The 8,167-nt window shown below is 43.6% G+C and overlaps 1 protein-coding gene across 1 annotated transcript in view; it reads right to left on the bottom strand.

Moving 5' to 3' along the window:
• Positions 1-6,047, bottom strand: part of LOC109967797 (synaptic vesicle glycoprotein 2C-like) — a 36,467-nt gene extending 30,420 nt beyond the window's left edge. Inside the window, exon 1 of the mRNA XM_020613623.1 lies at positions 5,801-6,047. The gene's annotated coding sequence lies outside the window, so the exon portion shown is untranslated. The remainder of the gene's footprint in view (positions 1-5,800) is intronic.
• Positions 6,048-8,167: the final 2,120 nt, after the last annotated feature.

Consider the following 8,167-nt stretch of genomic DNA (forward strand, 5'->3'; position numbering starts at 1 on the left):
CTCTTTGCCCCTCACATCACATCCTGTTTCCCAGTGATGATGTAAACTACAGATGCCTGGTTGGGGCAAACTGTTACAATACAACCTCCAGTCTGAAGCTAGCGATAGTTGGCTAACTGTAAACATGTCAGTCCAGTAGAGGCTTTGGTTACTGCTGATGTGACACAAAGCACTGATGTTACACAAAGCTCCAGTTCCTCCCAAATTAAAACCATATTAATTCAACACAAAGGTAAAATCCTGACCATGCTAGGTGGCTAATGCTATCAAAACAAACAGGTTAGCTTTAGGTGCTAACACATCCAGAAGGAAGAAGGCCACTGTTAACCCTCTCCATGTCAAACAGCCAAACCCATGTTAACCCTGGTTGTTGTTCTTTCTTTGTCCCACTCTCTCTGTGCAAAAGATGCCACCTCTTCACTCTGGCAGCCATTGGTTTCCTTATTCTTCTTCTTCTTCCCAACCCATCTTCCAACCTTGGCTAGGTGGCCGGCAGGGCAAATTTACAGACTGTACTTTGACAACACAGGGTGGAGAAGCTGGAATAACAACAGAAGCTGAGAGACACCGTGTCCTGTCCCACTGTGACTTGATTTACCACACAGTGTGGGAAATCTTAGTTAACACAACTTTAAGAAGAACAGAAATTCTGCTAATCAAAACACCAACCGTCAAGTATGACATCAATGAAATGGCTCATTTACAGTACACACTGTTGTTCTCCATGTTTTCAAATATAACAAGTTAGGAACCATATGGATTCTAGTAATATTCAGTGTAGTATCTCAGTGTCCTGTGATAGGACAGTGGAAAAAAAATCCAAATCCTTATTTTCTACATAAGGCTTAACATGCTGCGATATTTGTATCCACAGTCCCTGGAGTGGACAACATACACTGAGGTGTTGAGGCTGGGTTAAACACCCAAATGATCGTGGCAGGTTGATGTATGGTGTTTCTGCTCACCTTTGCTCAGCAGGATTAGATAACGCATCAGTTGGGATCTGTCATTCGAACATAAGCGCTGGGGCTCCGAGGCGATGAAAAGCAGCCCGAGAGATTTTGGTGCAATGCAGCAGTAAAATGAAGTAACTAACTTTGTGCATGGCCAGATGATGAGAAACTAACAGCCTCTGGCCATGGATGCATCTAAATAACAGGCTGACTTGCAAAGTCTCACATCCTGCAGCTTCAGACCAACAAATCAAATCTAATGATTTTTACATCCTACAGTAAAACTGCTGATGAAATGTGAAGGCACAAGTGAACAGTTTTAAAAGTTGATGGGTGCTACTTGGTGGTTTGAATGTGCAGGTTCACTCATTGCTTCCGTGCTCCTATTTTTAAAATTCAATTACCGCAAAAGGGCATTCAGTACTCAAGATATGAGACTTTATACATCACAAAGAGGGAAAGGAAATAAGCTTGTTTGCTCTCTTAACAAGAGTTGGATGAAACAAACTGTATGGTGCTAAAAGGACAGTGTAACATGGGGCGCTCATTCACAGTAACACTCACTTTTTATGAAGTCACAACAAAGCTGATTGCCTGTTTAAAGCTGTATTTTTTTATACTGCTAAAAATAGTCTCAACAGTGCATATTACAGGACTAGACATCTTGTATGAATACCTCAACACGCTCTTCTTTGCAAAATTCCCCAAACTACTTTTCAGCAACACAGCTCCTCCAGCCGAGTGCCTGATGTCTGAGACTAAAAGGTCAAACTCTGTGATCAACCTCATGATATGCACTGAGAGTTTCTGGACCCAGTGTCCAACAAGAAAATAGCCAAGCAACTCACTGCACTGCAATGCTGAGAGAACTTTTTATAATGGAAGGAAAATGAATAATGGTGCATAACAGGCAGCCAGGTCTGTGTATAACCCCTGGTCTCAATTCACCTCCTCCACTCTGATTTGTCATCTCCCCCCCTTTATGACTGTCAGTCTTTCTCTTTTTCTTCCTTCTGCTCTCTCCGTTCTCTCATCTGTCGTCCGAGCGCACCAAGAATTTCAAAGTCATCATCTTGATGCAGAATATGAAAGATATCCCTCCTCTGTTGACATTTCATTATTCATGATAGGCTAACTGTTCTTCTCCCTATGTAAATTATCATTACTACTGACATTTAGAAGTCTTTCAGTGCAGTTTGAGCTTCAGAGATAATTCTTTAAAGTTTTCACACACCACATACTGCTGATGTAAAGAAGCATACAAAAAGTTACCGCATTTCAACCCACAACCTTGGCCTATCCTCCATATACAGAGAAGCTAATATTGCTTATGGCTGCTTTTATTTCCTGTCTGATGGTAACTCTCCTTGCCTTCTGCTGTGATGCTGTGATTGGGGTTGTTATAACAGCACCCTTATGATGTGATTTTAGCAATCAGCAAAATTCCTGTGAGCTCTGAATCAGCAGTCCACCCAGAGACAGAAATGATTTCCTTGCAGTCATGCTGTCATGGCCCACTGATGCCATCCAGCTACATTCATTAATCACTCACAGAAACACACACACGGAAAAACACGCACACATACATGAATGCATGCAAACACACATCTACGCCGCAGGTGCATACTCCTCCTGGCAGACATAGTCTAATGTGCAGGGTGAAATGCAAAAAAACAGACATTGTTGCATTGCAAAAACCTTTCTCTGAACAAAAGGGAACCATGTGTTTTTGATTTGGGGAATAGAAGAGCATGTACATGCATGCCACATTCTGGTTGACGATATGGAAATGTCGGTGGTGCGTGCAGAGCCCTACAGCCTTTCTGCGGTGCCCACAGATGGCTGCAGTGAGCTTTTGCTAATGTACATTATGTGAACAAAGCCATACGCTAAGTTTTGCAGATGCTACACACAGGTGATTCAGGTTGTGATAGAAATAACGTGGGACTTCCCATGTAGTCATACAGCAGACATACGGTAAATATCCAACAGGAGCTCTGTTCTAATGGGGACATTTCATCAGCTTTAGGGCTAAACTTTAATTAAAGAGCTCTGGGAGAACAAGAATGACATTGACCTGAGTTAGTAATCTTAATATCTATACCTGGAAATAGCAGGCTCATGTAACCTAACACAAAAGAGAACCAAGTCTAAAAAAGCTGCAGCAGATGATTATCTTCTCCTTTCTGTCTTGGAATTTTTCTTATTTCCCTTCATTTAACAACTTTTCTGGTATTTGGAATTTATAAACTGCACTTTGCCAGCAATAACAGTCGGTATGTAGTTCAGCAAATGCCAGTGACAGTGAATTTACCTACTTAGTACAGTATAACTATAACTTTACAGCTGTGCGACAAAACCAGTCATTTGAATGAGGCCAGTCTGATGCTGCAGCACAAAAAAACGTATGACCTCATCAAGTAAGACGCTGCTATCAAATACATGCATGCGCACAGTCCCGATACATGGCTTTGTAATACTGGAACAAAAGACAAAACGATTGTTAGATTATTCAAAGGTTTTGAAGTCCTTCCTCAAAGTACTGTAAGGGTTACTAGCCAAAGCAGTGTCCAATCTGTGACCCATGCTATCATATCAGGGCAATGGACATGCATACTGAAGCAAATACAATGACGCAAAATAAGGCTTAGGCATTTTTATAGCTATGTTGAAACGTCTCATAATCTGTGGAAAAGCATTTTGACGAGATGACTGCAGACTTCAGTGAGAGCAGAGCAACGCTGTGATAAAACCAATGCTGACACAGGACACACAAGACAAGAGGCCACAGATGGAGATTTCAGGGCAAAACACAGAGAGTGACAGCTTTTTACAAATAACTCAAGTGAATTTCTTTGATGAAAACCCAAACATCTAAAAATAAACTTTTGAAAGGAAGTGGAAACATGCACTCTTCTTTCCCAGAGGAGGAAACAAGCACTTGAAATGTGCAGCCTAAAGAGGCTGCTGAAGTTTCACGCCTGCCACAGGAGCAGTGGACAGGAGGTTTAGATACACACTAGATTACACAGCAGCATCAAGTCTAACGGCTCAGACATCTGGGCACAAACGAAAGGCAGAAACACATAAATTCATAGATCCACAAATGCACAGCTGTACGGGAAGCTACCCAACAACACAGTACTGTATCTGGGTTCTCCCCCTGATGTGCACACACACACACACACACACACACACACACACACACACACACACAGCTGCCTGTCAGGGTTTACTGACTGCTGGAGCTTGGCCAACTGCTGCAGGCGTCCCCATGTGGCTGCCCAAGTCGTGATGTGATAGAAACTCTGTGTGTGTGTGTGTGTGTGTGTGTGCTGATAAATGTAGAAATGTGTCACGATTCGGTTCCGCTGTTTCCTGTCAAGCTTTTATTTTGATTCTACTTCCTGTTTTGTTTCACTATAGCTTAGGTCTTTTTTACTTTCTTCCTTACTCAGATTAGTTTCACCTGCTCCTTATTACCTGCACCTGTGTTCACCTCTATTTAGGCAGCACGAGTAAAAAACCTTCAGCAAAATCAGTTTGTCTGGTTTTATAATTGAGTTCACCACAAACACCATTTGGCGTTCTTACAAGAGAAAAGTGTGATTATTTATTTATGCAGTTGCATAGTTGAATGGCTTAATTATGTCAAGCTCTGTGCTCTTTCCAGGCTAGTGATTGCCTGGCACACTGCATCCTGACTTTCTGCCCTGGACCTCATCGGGACATGTGGCGCAGACTCATACAAGCCAAAGCCTCTGTTGTGTTTAGTTTTCTCTCAGATAGCCTACAGATGAAGCTGAGGGCGCTGAACAGATGCGTGCATTGTCATCTGCTGAGCTAAAGCAAACAGTGAGGTAGCCTATAGTATACTGCACAGGCCTAAGGCAAACAGAGTGGCTGATAAATATCTATCCAGACTGAACCTTTATTCAGTCAGAGAGCCGCCTTGAAGCAAACACCTGCCTGGTCAGAATTTGTTCATGTTTGATCCAATCAAACTTCCCATTCAACCTCCCGAGGCAGCAAAACTCATCTGTCACTTTCCTCCTCTTTGTTCCACTTGCAGCGTTTACTGCAGCCTCCACAGCGGCTCTAAGGGCTGAGCACAACCCACAGACCGCGGAGGGGGAAGAAACATCAGTCACGAGGGCTCTTTTAACGCAAGGGACGTCCCATAATTAGATTTAGGGCTGTCCTGCTGCCCAGACTCAGTCCTCCCTGCGACGCGGTGGCTGTGCAGTCATGGCTGTCCCCACGCTGCATCTGTCCTCCCCCTGCGCCGCTCACTGCAGAGTCTGCCTGGTGCACGGGGAAGCTGGGGGTTGCCTCCGTCGTGTGTGTATCTTTCCACGACCACTGATCACGTCAGGATGGTAACACCCCCACCTCAGCAGATCCCCGTAAGAGGCGAAAAGTAACACAATCTCCGGTTAAATAACGCGCAAGGTCCCGTTTTGCTAAAACGTTGCTAAAATAATAAATGGATATTAATTAGACATATGTCTTAGAATAAGATTTGATTAAAAAAGCATGAAGGCAATTTTTGATCAAATACAGTTTGTGTCGTATTAATGTGTTATTCCAGTCACACTCTGTGATGCTCATGTTGGACAACTCTTAAAAAGTTGCACAACTTTTCCGTCACGCACTGGGGGTTTATTCATCATTTCATTGCCACTACAAAAAGTATTTTAATAACCAGCTCTACCCGGCACCTCCCGTTTCCATTTTGCATATTAAATGATCCAAGAGGGCGGATAATGATACGATCTATGTTAGAGCAGCTGAGTCCACAGGAAGATGAAGTTGCAGTTTGGTATTTAAAAAGAAAAGATACTCACAATGTAAAGAGACGCATCGCACCGAGCTTTCTGAGTCTTTAGTGTCCGCTCCCCGACTTCCTATCGGCACAGCAGCAGAGGTAGTACAGTAGGTATCGTGGCGAGATTTCTTGTTTCTTGACGATGAAACGGCTTCTCTGCTGCAGTTCCAGAAAGACGAGAGGCTGGGAGGCTGAGAGGAGGTGGGAAGCGTGAGTGTGGTGGTGGTGGTGGTGAAGGGGGGGCGAGGACAAGCGGGAGGGGGGGAGCTGGAGTAATAGGCAGACTCAAATCAATGACTGGCCTGGATGTTGGATGGCTGGAGAGATGAAACAGTAGGCCAGCGCTGAGTTTGAGTCTGATTCTGGGATGACACACCTCCTTCTGCTCCTGAAGTGCTTTTATAAATACATCAGCAGTGTCATGCTACAACTAAGTCAACAACTTTACACAACTTGTCTTTAAATATATTGAAATGGCTTTTAGTTGTTGTACCTCAATATAGTTTTCATGTAATAATAAAAACTATTTCAATAAATAAACAAAAAGCTTGTGTGTCTGCTGCTAAAAATATCAAACCTACCCTGTTATCCCATACAAACACATGGGTCACTAGAGTAGAGTAAATCTTTAATATCCCGAAAGGGGCCATTTGGCTTGCAGACAGCAGTCAATAAAATATGAGGCACAGTAAAAGTACAGCAACTACATATACAGCACACCAAAAACCTTAAAGCCAGGGAGCACCAGTCCAAGCAGACACAAAAAGCCACTAGCCGATGGGATAAAAGACCACCGATATCTATTGGCATCCCCTCTTACATAACAAACCCTCCTCCCCTCACTAGGGGCTGCTGGGGAGAAGGTGGCCTGTACCTTCTGTGTGACTCTGGCCTGACACAGGCGAATACACCGGTGATCTTCCAGCTAACTGTTGTTCTTTGTACTAAGATTGTCAGAGCAGCAAATCATAGCAAATATCAGTGTATGTGTATGGATGTGTGTCTCTTTGCACATCTGCACCCAGTGTCTTTGCATTTGTACCGACTGAGGGGTGTCAGTCGGCACCATATGACTCCCAGCAGACGCTACAGGAGTTCAATGCAGACGTCTGGGCAGAGAGAGTGAGCATTCCCCCAAAACCCATCCCATTCTGCATGGCTAGAGAAGGGCTATTATGGACTCCAGTGAATGAGCACTCCTCTCCCCCGCTCTCAGAAATAACCATTACGGGAGAAATCTCAAGGAGCGAGGGAGGAAGCCTGGAAGGACGTCCCTCTCACTCAGTCATATAAAAATTTGCATTTCTATCCAGCAGCTGTTGTTTAATTTGAGGGCTGATATGAATAAAACCAAACACACATTATTCATACCAGGACGTGCCTGCACGCACACATGCACAAAACAAAAGTATCCAACTGCCATTAATTGGCTCCTGCGTTTAACATAACCTGAGCTTTGCTCTTGGTGTCAGAAATTATGACGTGGCCATGCAAACAGATAAATCCTCAGCCACCTGTGATGTCTCTCTGTCTATTCTTCCTTTTCCTTTTCACAGACCTTCACCCAGAGCCTTTGATCAATCTAAAATATGCACATATTCAAGATGCAACTAGGTGAGTGGGTGGACAGAATAATTCTGGAGAGAAGCAGCCAGGGTTGTTCTGTGTGCTCCAGTAAAACAAAACCTCACTGTGAAGGCTGATCGTGTAGTGGAGAGGGCCGTGGAACCGTTGCTTCCACTAGGAGTAAAACTGGTTTGGTAGACATGGTCACAAAAAGTCATTGTAATCCCAACAACCACACCTTCCTCCACTGGTTTACAACCACATCCTTCTGTGTGCTTAAACATCTGCTGTGATTACCTGGGGTATTAAAGGGGCATCGACTCCACAAATGAAGATCAGTTTCTGTGTCTTAAAGAGTTCAACGTAGCCTGTGAAAACTGTTGTACTGTATAATGTCTTCTGTGGCTCCGAAGGAAACTAGATTTTGAGAGGATAAATATTTGGGGCCACCAAGTATTTAAAAGATGGGCTGTTTTACAGAGTGAGGAATGGAGTTTATGCGATGTGGGCTTTTAGCAGGCAGGTAAGGTCTAACAAAAATGTAACTGTCAGGCAATCCTCCAGAACCACAGGCTATGTTCAACCACAGCAGAAACAACACTGCTTACACATAATGGACAGTATTATATTTCACAAGTGATTGTTGTGTGCATAGTGCAGGCACGTTTGCAAATCCTGCAGGGCACTTTCACATGCATGGGTTCCAAGCAAGGCTTTTTTTGATAAGATGAGATGAGATGAGATAAGATAAGATAAAGCTACAGCAGCAAAAGGATGAAAACAGGGCGCTCGGTGTTAACATTAGAAAAGTAACAGACAA

This window comes from Monopterus albus, unplaced genomic scaffold, assembly GCF_001952655.1.
Source record: "Monopterus albus unplaced genomic scaffold, M_albus_1.0 scaffold135.1, whole genome shotgun sequence".
Lineage (NCBI taxonomy): Eukaryota > Metazoa > Chordata > Actinopteri > Synbranchiformes > Synbranchidae > Monopterus > Monopterus albus.